General features: G+C 39.5%; 1 protein-coding gene across 1 annotated transcript in view; it reads left to right on the top strand.

Moving 5' to 3' along the window:
• lhfpl3 (LHFPL tetraspan subfamily member 3) overlaps positions 1–19988 on the top strand; it is a 63145-nt gene that overhangs the window by 1065 nt on the left and 42092 nt on the right. The gene's annotated exons all lie outside the window — the stretch shown is intronic.

Raw genomic sequence — 19988 nt, 5'->3', positions numbered from 1 at the left:
AAAACATCTGTATATTGTTTTAAGGCACCAACAAATTCAGAGGTTGGAGTGCTTTTTCACTTCAAAAACAACAGCAAAAACATGTAGTTTACATCAAATTACATATGTAAATTAGTTGACCCTGAACTGTAAAACAGAAAAAAAAATGATCACAATGTGCAACAGGTTAAGCCACTGAGCCCAAATTGAGTAGATTTTGTCTGATGAGACCTTTTGTCAGAGACTCTCTCTGGTTAATAAAGCCCTTGTAAAACATTATATAACTGTCTGTGGTGTAGGTGGGCTGGCAACAGCCTTGGAGTGACCAAATCTTCAGCTCCAAACATTGTACTAAACCCTCAAGAATGAAATAATGAAGGCATGCTAATATTTTCATTTTGCTTTCAGAGAACTCATTCCCCCTGAACCTGAAGCTGTGAATGAACTCTCTTCATACACAGACAGCGATTTTAAGTACAAAAATACAGATGGAAGATTTTAATATAAGCTTATATCTTCTTAGTTTCTTCCACTTCAATTCAATATATCGTTGATTTTATAACTTCTCAGTGTTTCCTGTGGTGTGCTTAAACATAAACTGGAAAACGCAAATTCTTCTTTTGCTCATTTAATGACACAGGGAAGGTTTTATCTTCAATCCCAGCCAGGACGTTAAATAATAAGAAAACAAAAACTCACACAAAGAAATGTAATGATGTATAGTACTGAGTGAGCTGTTTCCTCCCGCCTTTAATTATTTTTTAGTTCTTCTCCTTTTTGCAGAGAGTTCCATCCAAAACAAACTATTTCTGTACATACAGGAGCAGAGAGTTTAATAGTGAAATCGTTTCTTATTTTACCCCTTTCATTTATCACAGATGTGTTTTCTGTACATTTTATTGTTTTTCTGTTTATTTGGATCCCCTTTAGATTTATATCTCCCAAGAGTCCTTATTAAAGTCACAATAGAATACAAGCAGGATACAGCTGTGGCTCAGAGGGTATGTTGATGACTCAATCCCTGACTCTTCCAGCCCGCATGTAGACGTATCCTTGGGCAAGATACTGAACCCTGATACATCCGTGTCTATGAATGTTAGAAAGCGCTTAGAGTGAAGGATGAGACATGTAGCAGAGTGTAGTAGAGAGTAGAAAGACACTCTATAAGTACCACTCCATTTACCATCCTACATACAAACACCACCTCCTACACCCGGTGCAAAAATACTGCACACATACCAAGTGTTTTAAAATAAAGTATTTTTCATATACATGTGAATGAGAAACATTTACTCCAGTGAAGCATGTACCCCGTGGCCATTTTTCCCTCCCATGCCAACTTTAGGCCAAGAGACAATAAAGCAAGAATCAAGCGTTATTACTATAGTTATCTTATGATTTGTTCACAGCTTGCTGACACTGATTTGTGATAACAGTAAGAGATTTTATTTATATGACACCTTTTAAAACACATTTACAAATTTACATTGTTGGGATAGGCCTGGCAGAACCCTGGCTGGGTATCTCAGGCTGTATCCTTCCATATAAGGTGTCAGAAGATCTGAGATACACTTAGTTTGTGAGCCCACAGTGGGCTTTAAAACCCATCAATCAAATCTTAAAATCAATCATCAAATGAAAAGGTAACTACTGAAGAGAAGCTAAAACATGACTGATGTGCTCTCTGGCTGCTGCATTTTGGACAAGCTGTAGTTTTGTGTAGATGTCTTTGTGTATAAGGACTTAATAACGGTCTACAAGAGAAAACAGAGCATGACTGGACAACTGAACTGATATTCATATTCCAATTGAGGTGGCTGTCAAGATATGACACCCTGGTTTTTACAGTGTTGGCCCAAAGAGCCCAGATGTGCTGTAATACTTCTGTTAGCAGCATTGTGGCCAATTAATGAAGCGCTTACTGAAAGTCCATTTTAGTTTAGACAATTTTAAATGTGTGGGCTTATCAAAGGGCAGCATGTCTTTGGACTGCAGCTTCCTCCCTCAGTCCAAATGCATACTTCTAAGGTTAATTGGTGATTCTATTGTTTTCTGTGTGATGGGCCTGTGACTGGTGACCTGTCTAGCTACCCCATGGCGCTTAGCTAAATAAGCAGCTAAGGAAATAGATGGTCTATTCCTACCTTGTTCATTTTCTGAAAGCATTTAAGATGATTTACTGAGTTCTTCTTAAGAAGAACGTTTCTCTGACATTGTACTAGGGAGTTGGCAGATTAAACACTGGCTAATGTCCAATCTGACTGCTTCTGGACATTTGCATTCTTATGCGAACCTCAGCTAGGATGTCTGGAAAAGTTCAGGGCTGCAGTGTATTTTTGAAATGAACATTCACCAAGGACAGCATCGAAAGAAACAGCAGAGGTATAAGAGCTGTGTAAACTGAGCTTCGAGAGTGGTAGTCTGTAGGCGCTATACACTGAGCCTTACAGGCTCGTGTCTACAGCTGTGTGCTGTCACCTTTGAGCGGTGCTAAAAGTATGTCGAACCACTGGTAATGTGGGCTACTGCTGTTCATGTTTGCTGGTCTACTATGTTAACCTCTGCTGTGGAAAAGACAGCAGTCCTCTACAGAGAACTTCTTCATTAAAAGCAATTAAAGCTTTCCACTGCATGCATGCTTTCTATCTACATTTTCCTCTTTGTGATAAACCTTCCTGTCACCAACTTTTCAACAGGTCTATGTGAATCTGGAATCTTTGAGATTAGGTTCATGCTTTTGGGTTTTTGGAGAAATGCAAATAAAGTGCATCTCCTTAGGCTCTGTTGGTTGAAGGTTTCTTGAATATTGTCATGTCCATATTGCTTGAGATTTGTCCACCATAATGGATGCTACACAACTGCCGAACGTCAGGGAGAAATGTGCATACCCTGACTGGTTGGGTTTCTGGGGGCTGCTCGTTGCCAGAAACAGAGTGCTGCACCACAAACCTCCTTGTGATTGATTTGGTCACTAGCAGATTGCCTGTTGTATGCATGGAGGACGCTGACTTGCTAAATACTTACCGAGGGGCTGTAAGATTTGGAAAAGTGTGACTCAAACCTCAAACAGAGAACTCTTTTGTTTTCTGTCACACTTTGCAGACAACTTCCATTAGTCCATGAAAACTACCAACAACTGCACCAATATGCTAGCGATCAAAGCAATCGAAAGGAGGTTTTGAACAACCACTCGCACGATACACATTTCTTTCTAGTGAAAAATCCAGTTTCCAGATGGTTGTGGACCAGTTTTCTAGACCTGTGTGTCACTGATGCCCCATTCACATGACCCTGGATTATCATACTTCCAAAATGGGGAATAAGTTAGCAGTTTCATGGCTGCAGTACCTCAAAAGCTAACAAGCTAAGTAAATGGGTAATAACACAGGACCATAAATCCTGTTCAATAATTTTAGTGCTGATTATTGCTGAAGTCTCACATTAGTTGATCTTATTTCATATTCATCTAAGGATTGTCACAGACCCAGAAAGCAGACTTAGAAAGGAGTTTATGCCTTTCAAGTGTTTATTTATAAGTTGGTGAAAAAGTAAAGAGAGACAGCGTTAATTAAAGCTGCAAGCAGCGTTATGAGGGCCCTCGCACCCCCGGCACGTCGAGCCACTGCCAACACCTCAAACCGGCACGTCCGATGTGATGTCACATTGATGGATTTCATGCTTTTAATCACCAGCTAACATTTCATCTTATTCAACCAGGATTATAGTCATGCCACTAGGTGGCGCTCTAACCATTATTGACAAATAGCATAACAAACATTTCCAAGCTCGAGTCTCATCACACCTGCGACCTTTGGGAGAGATTGGACATTGTGTTTTTTAGTGACAGCAGATTACTGCTTTTTGCGAGTGATTGAAACTCTACGTGCCGCCATGACCACCCCGTTTCCCTGAACGGAAAAAGCTTCGCAATTTAACATCACAAAGGTCTTTAGATTCTACACACTGAAGAATGCTTCAATATGATGAAATCCCTTGGAGGAGTTCGTCAAAGTATGAGGCCTGAAAAGGGGGGAAAATGTCATCAAAATTACACATTAATTTTAAAATGGCTGACTTCCTGTTGGATTTGGGATATTGCTCCAAGAGACTTTTTTGTACATCTTGATATCTTACACAAGCTTACCAAGTGTCAGACTCATAGATGAAACACAGAGCAGGGGCTGATGTTTTGAAATATTGTAGGGGGCGCTGTGGAGCCATTTTGTGCTATTCAAGGAAAATGGTTACATAACAACAATGCCTTCATCCATTTGGAGGTGTGCGCCAAATTTCAAGCCTCTATAAACTTTCCAAGCCCCTCAAAAGCCACTTCATCTTTCATGATGAACCGCATTGCCACCAGGGTGCGCCGTTCAGTTTAAAGTCACAATTTTTGCACTGAAGCATCACGAGGGACTGATGGTGATATTCACCGCTTTTGAGGTGGCCACGATCAACCTGTGAAAATCAGTACAACAAAGTTAAAGCCATGACATTTCCTGTTGCCACTAGGTGGCGCTGTCCGTATTTCCGACAATGGGCACATCAATCTGTTCAGGGCGGGTCTGACATCATGCCTGTAAAGTCTGGTACTGATCAGACTGGATTTCATTGAGTTATACTAATTTGTTTCTTCATGGCGTGACATCAAAGTTCGCCATGCTGCTGGGGTCACACCCTTTCGCGAAAACTCACAGTTTTCACTGTAACCCAAGACCAACTCCTTAAGGCTTTCCTGGAGAAATTTGAGGCTGCAGATGTCACCCATCACTATACTGTACCCCAAAGTGTAAAACATGACATTTCCTGTTCCCACTAGGTGGCGCTGTCCTTGATGTCAAATATGGCAGTTGAAATATGTTCAGGGGTGGAGCCTTATCATATGTGTTCACTTTGGTCAAGGTCAGAAAATGTATGACAAAATGAGAGGCAATAAGATTTTCATGGCGAGTCATCGAAATTCGCCATGGCGCCACGGCCTCATAGTATTGTGAAAACTCAAAAGCTCCGCAATTTAACATGGCACAAGGGTGTAGTTGACACTGTCCAAATTTGAAGTTTATAGGACCAAATCCCAAGGAGGAGTTCGTTAAAGTACAAGGCATGGAAACGGTAAAATCAGAGCCAAAATGTCACCTTCAATCCAAAATGGCGGACTTCCTGTTGGGTTTGCGTCAATGGGCCCACAGACTTTTTTGTTCGTCTTGGCATGATACACATGTGTGCCAAATTTCATACATGTAGCTCAAACCGTGTGGTCGTAGGGCTGCATTTAACAAGGCATAGGTGGCGCTCTAGAGCCATTTCCCAGTGCTCATATGTAAAACCATTAAAATACAAAATTTTTCACCAAACCTGGCATGTGTGCAAAATTTCATGAGTTTTTGAGCATGTTTAGGCCCTCAAAAAGGCCCTTGTTTGGGGTGAATAATAATAATAAGAAACGGAGCAGATACAATAGGGCCTTCGCACTCTCGGTGCTCGGGCCCTAATAATACCTCAGTTTGGGTGACTATAGCTCAGAAGGTAGAGCAGGTCCTCTGTTAATTGGAAGGTTGGTGGTTCCATTCTCTTATGCTCCAGTCTACATTCCAAACATCCTTGGCCAAGATAACAGATGATTCACTAGGGCATGTGACTGGTAACTGAAAACAGAAGAGGGACCAGGGTTAACAGGTGAATAGGAACACTAATCACCGGTAACAGGGTTGTCACAAGCTCCATTTGGCAATCTGACCAGGAACTGAGGCAACCTTAAATACCCACACATGATGACTGAATCTAGGACAGGTGTGGAAAGGACAACCAGATAGGAGACTCTGCCCACACCTAATGCCAACCCCACCTCTTCACCTGTGACTAAATAGCAGAATTAAAACACAAGCACAGATCCTCAATCTGGTGCACCACAACACTCACCGTTAATCAGTCACATCATGAGTCAACCTCTGACAGTTTAGGCGAGTGTAGCCTCGAGCAGATGAGAAACATCTGCAGGGGTCCACTGAACCTGCTTGTCTTTTTGGGTTCATTTTCAAGCTTGTAGCCTTTGTCCTCAGCTGACAGTTTTTAATTTATCCAATTTGGATACAACATTTTCACCACATATAGAACAAGTTCTCCAATAAACCTGTAAACCGGCTTTGATGTGCAGGATAGAAGGAGCTCCCTTTTAAAGTCTTTTGATATTTGTTTTCCTCAGCTTGTGAATTTTGTGTAAAAATGCAAACATAAATCTATCTAAATAAGTCCGATGGACGTATGGAAGCTCATTTGTATTCTCATAAAGATTGGTTTAAGATCAACAGTCCCAACTGGGAACAAAAAAGAAGAATATAGCCGATATCTTCCATTTGTCTTTCACTTGACCTTGACTCAACATTGACTAGAGAGAGGTGGAAGAAAGAAGCAGCTACATGACTCACTGAGCTTTAATTTGATCCAGAAATAAGAGATTTGATTTCATTTCTTGAGAAAATGAACGGCGCTGCACAAATTTACACCCCCGCAGCGAAACATATGATAAGTAATGACTGATAAAGACAGCGATTCTGCGCCGAGTCTCTGGCTCAGAAACGTTTGTGTATATAAATAATCTGCCAGCATCGCATCATGCACCTTTATAAATGCTTGCAGCAAAACACTGCTTGTTCTCAAATGGGAATTAAATGTCATAACCAATAACAATCACATTAAACTGCACTCCTGCTTTCTGCCTACAGAATATGCCCACACATTTGGGGTTCAAGTCTGCTGGCCACCCGGCCAAACAATAAATACCTAATCATTTATAAGTAGCAGAGGTTAGCAGAACCACTGGCCAGCTGTTGGCCTACTCCCAGCACAATGTTCCCTTTTCATCTAAAAATCCCCGAAGCTCTAGCAGCTGTGAGTTGGATTATCTCGGAGACAAAGCACAATGATGAGCTCAATCACGAGCCATTCCTAATGAGGAGCAGTTGGTATCTTTGTGGTGTTTTACTCACAGATCAAAGCTGCTTCTTATTCCTCTGAGCCATGTCGGCCTTCCTCGGGTTTCCCACCAAGTCAGGAGAACAGAGAGTTTTTGCGCTCGCTAATGATTATTTTCATGGCTAATGACTGATCGTAAAATGTCAGAAAAGAGTTTGGCAATCTTCTAAGCTCACCAAGTCAGTTACATTGTTGTCGCACCGTAAGGCAAATAGTAGGGACGCGCTAATGTCCTGGGGAGCCATTTCCAGAGAACAAACTACTATACACTGAGCTGACAACATGCTGACAGTTTCTTAAACTTTCCGTGTTTTTTTGTTACATATGTAAAATAGTAGTCTGTAAAATGCTAAATTTAATGTAATCTTATAACCACTGATTATTTTACTAAATAAACCTGTAATTTTATATATGTCAATTGCATTTTAATCAGAATTATTGCTTCATATTTTCTGAGGGTGAAGAATCTTTTTATTTTTGAGTTCTCTGAAAAATCACCATTCCTGGAAGATCTCTCAGGTAGCAGGAGAGTTTGGAGTCTTTGTCTTTCACTGATAAGATTCAGTAAGAAATGTAGATTTCTTCTTCGTCTGTTTTTTAAAATAAGAATTTATTGATCTGTAAACATTAATAAATAATAATCCTAACATGTCTTAATGACAGAACATCACGGCTTGTTGTATAGCAGGCAGGAGTTTGAACCCACACACGGGACTTGGAAACAAGAGATATAAAACTCAAAAATGACTTTATTGCTGATAAATAACAAAGAACAACAAGCCTGTTACAAATAATCTGAAACTATAACACTTTTGGAGAAACACACAAAGGACACAGCCATGAGAGAGGACACAACAAAGCAGAGAACAAAAGCAGAGAGTTTAAATACACAAGAGGAGATGAGGTCAGAGTGGAGACGCCTGGAGAAAACAGCTGAACAGAATCTAACTTATGACAAAGAAGCAAAACTGAACATAATGCACGAGACGAGGGGATATCAACATAAAACAGGAAGTAACACAAGAACAGAAACACAGACTTGACACAAAGGCAGAAAGGAAAACCTTCAAATAGGGTAAACTTTATTAATGTAGCGGGTCTTTATTAATGTCCTGCTGACCAAAGCACTTGAAGCACACACACTCATACAATCCTTTGATTACTGAACTCCAGAACAATGCTTTTTTCCTGTTGTACACACCCACACTGCTGGTTTTCCAGTAGACATGTCCATGCTTGTGATTGGTCAGAAGCTTCAAACTCATGCCCCTTCCTGTGAAAGTGCTTGTAGCTAAACTGATAAACCCTGGATTGACTTACCAAGCTCTTAGTGTGATTCCTGATGCTCATTAAATGAAGCTAAATAATGGAAAGATATCCTGGTTATGATGAATTTGGTCCAAAAAATATACTGAGTCCTAGAAAATAAAATAAAACAGGAAACCACACAAAAAGAAGTCAGAGTGAATGATCCAACAACAGTAAAGACAAGACTTTATGTATACAAATACATACATACACAAAACATACATATATATATACAGAAGGCAGAAATAAAGCACAGGAGGAGACAAGTAAGGTGAGGCAGGCACAACTGCAAAGAATCAGCAAAAACAATGAAGAAATCAGAATGTAGGCAACGTCATTAAATAGAAATAACGAGCAAGAGGCAGCTAGCATGTAGACAGAATGTAATAACGATATGAAAAAAAAGAGAAACTCAAGACAAAATGAAACCAAAACTCAGCAAATCCTATACAAGGACCTTAAACGATGATCGCTGATACTCATCTGATCTGAAGACCTCCATTACGACATCTGAATGGAGTGAATCAACACTTCTCTCACCTTTCCTCCTCAATGTCATTTTCAAGTCCCAACAAGTCCATATGTGGGACCAGCCACTAAAAGCTCTCTTGGCAGCTTGGATACACAATCTCGAGGAGCTTCCTCTGTCTGATCCCATCAGGATGTAAAAAAAATACATATATTCCCTGTCAGATGCCATTTCAGGTGGTCTGAGGCTGCTGTGATAGGCTGTCAAAGACAGCACATACTGCTCAGAGGCTTCTTTCCAATAATGGGATCTCTTGAATGTTTGATGAGTATTGGCTTCTGGTGCATCAAGATTTCTGAAAGATATGCCAGGAATAATGATGATCTCTTTAATGATGAGATATCCTTTTTTTGATATGAAACAGAACACAGCTTTGATGGTCATCTTTTGCATTTCTTTGTACAGTAGTTAATCGGGTCCTCCATTTTCTCTCTTCTGCGACTAGATTAAAAAAAAAAATCACAGTTTAAAGGTCAAAGAGGTCAAAGATGAGACTGTTTTGATGATGGAGATTTACTTTCTAAGTGGTGTAATTTTGGCTTATGGGGTGTGACAGGCTGTTTATAATAAAAACACATTAATAACTTCTTATGTTTCCTACATTATTTATTCCCATCTTTGTGCTGAGAAAATAAAAACTTTTCACAATGAAAAATAACTCTTTTTAAAAAGCTTTTCAACACAATATATTTGAGTATTTAGCCCAAATTTAGTACAAAATCAATGCTGTACAGCTGATAAATACCAGTAATCTGCCAGTTTATTTATAGTCTTTTACGCTATATGAGCTCTTCTCACGTCTTTGGATTTAAAAAAAAAAAAACAGCAGGGTCTCTTTACTGGACACTTTATGGAGTCATATATTTGATTTACTTAAATTTATGACTGCAGACTAAATTTGTTGGTAGACACACTTCATGGCCATCGCTGAGGGTAGGAATGTAGACACCAGAGATGGGCGTAATCTGATTACTTTTTTCAAGTAACGAGTAAAGTAAGGGATTACTATAGAGATTGACAGACCATGTGACTTTCGCGCATTGCATGCCGGTAACTCGTGGCAAAACAATCCAAGTACCTGCATCAAATGCAAGCATTTGCAGCACCGCAAAACATTCATTCTTCGGTTCCAATAAATTCTTGCTTTTTCTTTCCCCCCCAAATAGGTATGTACAAAACGAAGGAGAACAATGCTGGTCCGTACAAAGACAGACTTAATGAAAAGTCAAAGAAAAGATACGAGGAAAAAAATCAAACCAGTGAAAGGGTTAGATCCTTACGAGCACACAGAGGGACAAAATACATTAGTGTGCTGCCCAACTTTCACCACGCTCATATTTATAATTATACGCTTCTTGGAGTGAGTGCATACACTCGTGAAGTTTAGTAACTTCAGGTCACTGCAACAAGCCCAGGTACAGTTTACCGACGGATGGGTGCAGGACCTTGAAATGCACCGTGTAGAACGAAAGACCATCGTACATATCATAAGTTTACCAGTCTCACAAATCGTCTTCATAAACACACATTCATTAACCGTTTATTAATAGGACCTTTGAGCTCAATGGTAATTAATTAGTAGTAGAAATAAATTCTGGTACCCATCACAGAAATGTAGCAGTGACAATAATATTGTATGCTGTAATCGCACTGGACAATTAGTGATACAAAACAACTGTTTTATGTTTTTGTCAATGTACCATGGTAATAACAGAAGCGAAACACAATATTGTGTCAGGACAATTCACTATTTATGCACAACAAATAAAGGAGCATAGCGCGACAATTTCTGTTCAGCGCCAGACTTGCTTGTAACCTATATCACCAATTATGTTAAGAAAAATGACGCATTAACTACAACAGCAGACTGACCTTTGTAGAAATGCTTCGAGCAGACTAACCTGTGAGCTGGAGTGTTCTGGGACGTCTTTGAATGGCTGCAATCCAGTCGCCTCTTTGTTACTTCGGAAACATGGCTCTCTTTACCCGTCGGCTTTCCGTGGCTGTCATGCGACCGGCTATTGCAGTTAATAATACAACAGCTTCTTGCCATTTTTTGTGTTTCTTTTTATCGCTGATCACTGATTTCAATTGCGCTAGTACCTCTTGCCACGAGTTCCCAGAATTCTTTGCGGTTTTACCCCTGAGTGACGTCACATTTTCAATCTCTATTGCAAAAACGGTAATTAGATTACCGTTTCTTTCCCGTAGGAACGCTGCGTTACTGCGTTACTAAAACCGTGATTTTTTGCGAGAATGTCTCACGACAGTGACGTAAGCGAGTGCGCCGTTAGTGACAACAGCTGTGTGCAGATCAACAATGGATCACATATCGATTGTGGCAGAGAGTATGAGCGTGCAGCGTTCAAAGCGTGGAAGTACTGACCTTACTTTGAGTTTGAGTCCATAAAAAGTGACAAAAACATTAGTGTCCATCGTGCGTGGGAAGAAAACTTCTTTTTACAGCAAAAAAAACCCTAAACTTCCAAGCAAGCACGAGTGCCGTAATGGGAAACTCACAGAGAAACTCGGGATTCTTTAACTGACCGCGGCACACCTGCACCAGGGTAAACCTCCGCCTACCCTGTTCCTGCTTTACAGGTGAAAATAGAGCAACAGGACCGCTGAGTCTTTGACTTTATTTATTTTCTGCTGTGTTTTACTTGCATCTATTTGAAAGAGTGAGTGTAAACACAAAAAATATTTTATTTTATGTGCTGGAATGTGTAAAAAAAAAGGTTTAAATGTTAAACTAATTTATTCAAGTCAGAGAATGTTGCATATAATTAAATGTTTTTGCTTGATGCATAAAGTTAAAAGATTAAAACTGATAAAACAAGTTAAAAAAAGAGACTTTTCTATTTGATTACATTTTGTATGATGGATTATGCAGAAAAAGTAGAATTGGGCTGAAAGATCTATCGCTTTATCACCTATTCAGGTTGTAAATCGTGTTTTTAAAAAGTAACTAAGTAATTAATTACTTTTGAAAATAAGTAATCAGTAAAGTAACGGGATTAGTTTTTTGGGGAAGTAATCAGTAATTAGTTACTGATTACTTTTTTCAAGTAACTTGACCAACACTGGTAGACACACTAAGCTCTCTCTTTACCACAACAAACCAGTACAGCATCACTACAACTGCAGACCTCCTCATGCTGAAGGGAATTTTATTCATGAGTGATCCTATATACTATACTGCTCTTAGCAAATTATCTTGGGTGAGCCTCAGCCTCACCCAGAAAAGGTTACCTGGGCTCCACCTTACAGACAGGCCTGGGGGAAGGGCTTGTTGGCAAGTGGTTGTGTCCTGGTGTAAGCCTTTGGAGCCTTGTTCAGCCCAAAATAGCCACACAGGTTCACTCTCCTGTGGCTTCTCCATCTCCAGGAGGAGCCAAAGGGGTCTGAGGGTTTGTGGATCAGAGCGATGGTGATGATGACAAAATATATAAAAATTATCATTAATTATCAGAGCAGAAAGTGTCTCTGATGCCATTTAAACCTGACATCATGTAAACAAAATCCTCTGGACGTCACATACAGTGACAGGCTCTCTGAGTATTGTACTGGATGCCTGCGTGATCCCAACACATCATTAAGAGACTTGTTTTCTCTGGTAATTTGTCGCCCATCTGCTGTTTTTTTGCTCACTTCATACTTTGTGTTTCAGAGGAATTAAAGAGATTGTAAACTGCCACTTTAGTTGCCATTAATAAATCCATTAGTTACAACTTATAAACTTTTAAACGCATGCCTTATTATAAACTGGCACCGATGATGCAAGCAGGCTGAGGTGAGCATGCTCAGTGCGGAGCAGCAGGCACACAGCTCTTGACAAGACGATGCACATCGATGCTCAATAACCTGGATGGGCTCCAGAGCTCTGATGGCCATCTGGATCCCACACAAATGCGCATACATGAACACTGCCTTTGGCATGAGCAGCTGCTTGCTTTTCTGTGACTATAAGTCCATAAAAATCCATAGAATCAGAGGTGGGTTACTCAAAGTGCTGCTGAAGCATTTCCAACCCAGCATCCATTTCCTGGTTGCCTGACCAGCAGCTCCCTGTGCAGTAAGTGGCTCTCCTCATGGTGCTCTCTGCGTACTAAGTGGTCCTCTAGAGAGTGGAGCTGGCATTCAGAGGTAGCAATAAAAGGTCCATTTGGTAGCTGAAGGTTTATTGATCCAAATGTTGCTTTCCAGAACAACAGGAAGCAGCGCTGTAACAGGACACAGCTGCCACTACACGCATGGCCTTTTTGATGGCTCTTCAGCTACGTGTTAGCGTGAGTGACATAGAGACTCAGTGTGAGTCGTGCACGCTCTAGTTGCCTTGTGTTTCATGCATGATAACAGTTTGATACAGCTCCTGACTGACTGATATTATTATGTGAATGCTCGCTGTGCTGCGTGGCATTCAAATTTACACCTCCTCAGAAAGATGTCAAGTGGAACTGGGCCGTACAGCTTATCACCGTCACATTGTGTTTAGGAAAGGAGAGGCAAAGATAGGCGGTTAGACAGCCTCACCACGACGGCGGAGGAGGAGGAGGCCAGATAATGAGAAAAGATCCAGGAAATGTCTGGAAGATGAAATCTATCGATTAAAATGCCACTTGTGTGCTTCCTGTCCATGTGTTATAATAATCCAATTAGAGTCATTGTACCTCATTGTTTATTTTCTAATCTAAACCTTTAATTCTCATATGCCTTCTTGAGCAGCAGTCTAAGCAGAGGTGCCCAGACCTCCACCAATCAGCTGAGAGATGTGATCTGTCCAACATGTTCTGGATCAGCCCCAGTTCAAGGTCCTTGCGAGATTTGATACAAGTTCCTTAGCCCCGTAAAGCCAAGTGTATCATATTTGATGCATGAGTTTTTGTGATTTTTTTAAACTTCTAAAAAAACAAAATAAATTACACAATACGTTTTTAAGCAATAAATTAAAGAACAAGCCTGATGTAGCAAATGTGATACAAACTCATGCATGAAAATTGATATTGACTTACCTTTTCTTTTTTTCGTCAGAAGGTTCAATAAACACTCCATTAAATAGCAATAATAATAACAATAAGGACAATAATAATAAATAAACACTCCATTTTCAAATCTTGAATTTTCTGTAATAAATTGGTTTTTAACAAATATTACATTAAGTTTAAAAAAATCTCTACAGAGATGTTTTTGTTTACATGCATAAAGTGCAACAACTCCCTTGAAATGAATCAGATATTGTAGTTAAAAATAATTTACCACACTTCTCTCATAAAATGTTCATGTTAACTTCACATTTTGCCTCTAAAATATTAACAGGAAATCACGCAAACGTAACTTTTGCATGTGATATGTCGGTACATACAACTGCCTCAGTAACTGTTCTCCTTTCAGTAGCAAAGTGCTAAATTAAAATATGTGTTATCAATAAATTGTGCACTTGTATGCACAAACACATCTGTGTATTGTGGTCAGTTGGTGAAAAAGCATCAGAAAAGTAACGATGAAATCCAAATATGCAAAAATGCAATGTCCATTTCTGACATGATTGAGTATTGCACATGAGCTGTGTATTTCTTTGTTTGTAGGTCCAAAGATGAGCATAAAATGGTTGGTTTTGCATATTGTAGATGTTCAAATTTCCATTTTTCACTGAACACTTCAAGGATTTACTCGTCTTGTGTCCTGTGTGTGAATCCTTTGTGCCACATTTCCATATTTCCATATTAATTTATGGAAAATGTTATTCTGTTGTTTGCCTTACAACTGGGACGAAAGTACATTTATATTTGCTGCAAAAATTGCACAACCCACATACAACCCAAGGCGATGTGCACATTTTTAGAAACTTCTACATTTGATTTGTCTTTTTCTTTTTTAATTATTCCGGGGGTTTTTTCTTTTTTGTTTTTTGCACACTATCCGTTTCAGCACAGATTTATACGCCTACACTGCTTTTCAAAGTGCATGTTGTTGGGGCATTTAAAAAAGACCAGACTGTTGAAACGGGAAGGCAGTGGAGGAAAAATCTTCAGGACAATCTTCAGATGTGAAAATGGTCAAAGATAGCTACTTGTGGCTAATTTTAGCACCAAAAAAAGTGCCACCAGATGGATCACTCTAATTTTATTGTTCTGTTTATTTATTCTCTGGAGAAGGTATAACCCCTTAATTTAATCTGTGCATGTATGCATGTGCACTCCAAAATAAACCCAAGTGCTAATGACACTAATGACTGCTCAATCTTTATCCTGTCATCCATATAATGAATTACTGGAAGAGTCTGAGAGGCTTTAAAGTGATGTAACATGACCACATGTGAAAACGCGCGCACACACACAGAGGGAAGAGTCCATTAGCAGAAAGGAGTGAGTGAGGCTTTCACCTGAAGGTGTTTAGATGAAACCCTCTGCTCTGCCGTCTTCTCCTCTACCCCCTCTAAAGTGCTCAGCTGCTCCTCCCCGCCCGCCTGCCCTAGAGGTGCTGCCTGGAACGGAAAACATTTCAATTTTAAGCTCAGAGAGGTCACAGCGGTTGGACGGTTGGCGGCTAGAGTACAAAAAAAAAATGTCAAAGAAGCATAAAGTGAAAGAGAAACAGTGCCGCAGTGTGTATCAACCGAATTAAAAGGCTGCCAAGTCAGCTGGAAGAGATTTTGGATTCCCACTACAGACCCGTTTCGAGTCTGTGGATTAAGAAAGTGGATTGCCTCCTTCAGCTGATGAGGATTTTAAAGAGACAGTAATCAACCTGTAAAATCTGTGTTTACAGCTTCACACACGTGTTACCTTAACATACATAAAATAGTCCTACTTTGAAAACTGAGATACAAACACAGAGGACAGCGATGGCTCAGTTTAAACGTTTCAGCTTGTGGAGCGCATTTTATACAGTGGCTTCAACTCAAGGTTAAAACAGCAAGCATTTCTAATAATACACTAAAGTGCTGTTTTACTTTGAATTTGAATGAAAAAATGTTGTGCTCACTTGCGTCCCGAGCTCCTCTGTAATCTCAGATGGTTAAGTGTTTTTGGTTGCATGAGCAGAGAAGGCTGTGTCCCCGACGCTTTTACGGGTGCAACGGTGCGAGAGCAGTGATGGGGTAGTGAAGGAGCGAATGAGGTTTTAGCATCTCTACATTATACTGTGGTTTGGGGCAAAGTCATTTAAAGCTTTGTAAGTCTTTACAATCAATTGTAACATGAAGTCAATGTTAGTCCTGGAAAAAACAAAACTTTTATATAGTTTATGATTGAAGCACATACATCTGCATTCAGCGCATCTGTTTAACAGCTATTCAGCACGCTTAGAAACAACTTTGAAAAGTTCATAATTTATATCAACTATTAATCACACTATTATTTAACAATTTTTATATGTCAAGTAATAATTTCTGAGATTTTTTATCCAAAAGCTTATTTCTGTCACTGAAAAAAAACAAACTTTTTGGCATGTATAAGTCAAAGTTTTAGGTTATTATCTAAAATTCTTAACTTGTGCTAACTCAAACTTGTGGAAAAATAACTCGAAATTGAGAATGTAACTTGAAAATATAAGTAATTAGGTTGAAATTTTGAGATATTAACCCTGAATTTTGCTTTCTGGGTGGCTAAAAAAAAATCATCACTAATGTAAACGGTCTCCTGTAATTTTAACTGTAAACTGTTCAAATTGTAACACGAACAGTTATAGTGACACTGTTTTTGTAATTCTGTCTCTGTACACCGTCACAGTGGGTTTTAAATAAGGCAGTTAATATGTGAATGAAGTGCAGGCTTTCAGCTTTATTTCAGGGGGGTTAACAAAAGTATTGGATTAACTGTTCAGGAATTACAGGCATTTAAAGTAACCCATTTTCAGAGATTAAATTTAATTGGACTAACTAACAAACTACCTAACTTTAATACTTTTAATACTTGGATGAAAAATCTTTGCCAAATATAGCCTACAGACATCATCAGAAAATATGTTTTCTTTCTTGAGATGCTCTGCGAGGCCTTTACTGCCTTTACTTCAGTTGCTGCTTGTTTGTTGGTGTCTCTGCATTCAGTTTTGTATTTAATGTAAAGGATGCTCTGTTGGGTTTAGATGATTTGACATTGAAGAATATCCAGTTTCTTTACTTTAAGAAACCCCTGGAGTGCTTGACAGATGATGTAGTGTGCTTCTGGTACAAGTTCATCAAACAAATACCTTCAAAATAAAAGTTGTGCCTTCGGAAACATGTCTGCAGCTCTGCGGCACAGCTTTTACTTTGAAGGCGAACCTCTACTTTCAACAATTTTCAGTTTCACTACAGCTCAGAGACAAACTGGACAGTGTTTGTAGATAAGTCCATCACTTCCATTCAAACTACAACACTAGCAATACATAAGTGACCAAAGGAATCACAGAAAAACGTGTTTTTCATGATGACCGATGGTTGCCAGATGGTTTCAGACCAGTCTCTAAGTTTGTATGACTAAGGCTTTATCCACTCTAGCCTAAATTGATGAGATAATTAATAATAAAATAAACCAATAAAATCTTGCTAGTTGGGTTGAAGCAACTGAAAACAACCAAATAAAGCCAAAAGTTTTTTTTTTAATAACTGAGAAATTTAAGCGATATATATATCTTCATGAAACCAAAAGCCACAAATTTAAAAAAAAAAAGAAGCTTGAAGTGTTAACGGCTCCCGCCCTGATGATCAGCGTTGCTCTTAATAGAGCTGTCAGCCAGTGAGTAAATCTAAACACAGCGATGTAAAGGTGTCACAGAGGGTGAGCTGTTTTACGAGGTGTGTGGTTTGGGGGAGTGGTGAGATTGAGCTTTGTGCCCAAGACGATGAAATCACAGCCAGACAGTCAGCAGCTCACAAACCCAACAGTTTCATGGCTGACAGCGCGACCAGTACTGCCTTTACACTAGCAAATATTAAACTGTCTCTCACAGTTAACTGGATCAGACCCTGAGCTTTAGAAAATAATGCTCCAATTATAAATGGTTACAGATTTTTTATAAATATAAAGTCTTACATTCAAGAAAGAACCACCTGGTGTTACTATTACCAAAACAAATGATGTTTTATTTCTGCTCTCTTCATGTTTGAGTAAGAAAGGGTCAAATTCAGTATGGCTGAATATCATCAGAGGGCATATGTGCTGCTCATCCTTGCACCTCCAATTTGTTGTGACCACAAGGTCCCTGCATGCACTAGAGGGCACTGATCTCTGTAAACCTAACTGCATATTTATATGTAGAGTGCACAAGGTTTTCTGTTTGCTGTGTGCTTGGGACATAGGGAACTTTAAACTCAGATTTATTTTATTTTATAGAATAGAATAGAATAGAATTCAACTTTATTGTCATTGCACATGTCACAGGTACAGGGCAACGAAATGCAGTTTGCATCCATCCAGAAGTGCTTTAGCCATGATATAGATATATTACAATATATATTAGCAATAATATAGATATGCAGCAGAAGTCAATTCGTTTTAGCTTAATCAGTCAGTTTAAGCGATCTCCAAACTTCTAAACATCATATACAGAATAAAGAGTATCTAAACAAAAAGAACTGGACAAAAGAAGGCTTTCACAAACTTTTATCTTTACATAAACCTTTAAAAAGCTAAAATACTACGGTACATCTAGTGAGCTGAGATATTTCACAGAGAAAATGAAACTTTGAACTGCTGCTGGTGCCAAAGTAAAGCTCGAGGATCATCAGTGTCTTTCTAAATTTCATGGAAATCCGTCCACCCACCACCAACCGACACTGGCTATCAAGCAAATAAAGACAATGAGATAAAGTCAGAAAATGTCATGACTCTGACATCATGAAGGTCAAAGCATTTCCCATTCATTGCATCTTGTTGATAAACAACTTGTCATTTGATGACGTTTTCAAAAATGAGTCGGCGTGTGATGGACAGATGGGGTCGCAGCAGCGTCTGGAGCCGGTTCGAGGTAAAGCGAGACTGGTGTGTCTGATTGGGGAATCATGAGGTATTTAGAGCCTTAAGTGTGACTGACAGTTTTGATTGCAGAGTAGTTAGGATGTGGAATGAGCAGAGAGATGGAGATTATGTGAGACGGGGAAAGGCAGGAGAAACGGTCGGGGGCTGCCAGCCAAATGAAAATGACATCCAAAGACCCCCTTCTTCAAAAGGCTCTGGGACTGCAATTATGCTCCCAAAATGGATACTCATTTGCTCAGGTTAAATTTGCAAAGAAATCAGCAGCGATGATGGCGTGTTTACTGACAAACATAATATAATGGCCTGAGGCCAACTGATTCGAGCATGAAAACACTGCCTAATGTTGTTTGACTGAGTGGTGGGGATAGAGTATGGTTTCATTTCTGTTTGTTTATATCTCAAAGATGTTTCTACAGATTTTGATGACCGTACCAACAGATAGTGTTCTTAGTGCACAGCCTGATCTGTGCACATACAGTTTGAAAATAAGATTTACACATTAAAGTTCGGTACGTATCATGTGGACTTGATCAAGATGAGCTGCGGAAGTTCAAACCAAGCATCAGAATGAGGAAGAACGGTGATTTAAGTAAGTTTGAAGGTGGTATTGTTGTTGGTGTTAGTCAGGCTGGTCTAAGTGTTTTAGAAACTGGCCATCTGCTGGGATTTTCTCAGACAAATATCTCTAGGTTTTACAGAGAATGGTGTGAAAGAGAGAAAATCCAAGTCGGAGGAGAAAGGCCAGACTGCTTCGAGCTGGCAGGAAGGCAACAGTAACACAAATATCCAAGTTATGCAAGAATTTCTGAACCCACAACACCTCAAACCTTGAAGCAGATGGACTACAGCAGTTAAGATCAGCAAGAACAGGAAACTGGGGTTACGAGTTGTATGTGCTCACAGAGTAATTTGGACAACAGAGCACCAGAAAAAAGTTTCCTGGTCTGATGAGTCTCAATATCTGTTGCAGATTTCAGGTGGTAGGGTCATAAACGAATGGGAAGTTGTCATCATAGGTGTGCAGCAGACAAATCTGAGGGGATGAGGTGCAGGCTTTCAGATTTGGTTAATGTTAGATGGAATGACCCTGTTGTGTCCAATCAAGCCAACAATTTGGTGTGAATACAGCATAAAGTGTTACTGTGATCCTTATCGTTTGTATCAAACTTCATACTTCTGTTCATGAAATGAGGAAGTATTGGACTTTTATATCTGTGATGGCTGTTTTTGTCTCTCTTTCC

This window comes from Maylandia zebra, linkage group LG17 (genome assembly GCF_041146795.1).
Source record: "Maylandia zebra isolate NMK-2024a linkage group LG17, Mzebra_GT3a, whole genome shotgun sequence".
NCBI classification, from domain to species: domain Eukaryota; kingdom Metazoa; phylum Chordata; class Actinopteri; order Cichliformes; family Cichlidae; genus Maylandia; species Maylandia zebra.
The sequence above is the reverse complement of the archived record's forward strand: the minus strand, read 5'-3'. Positions and strand labels throughout refer to the sequence as shown.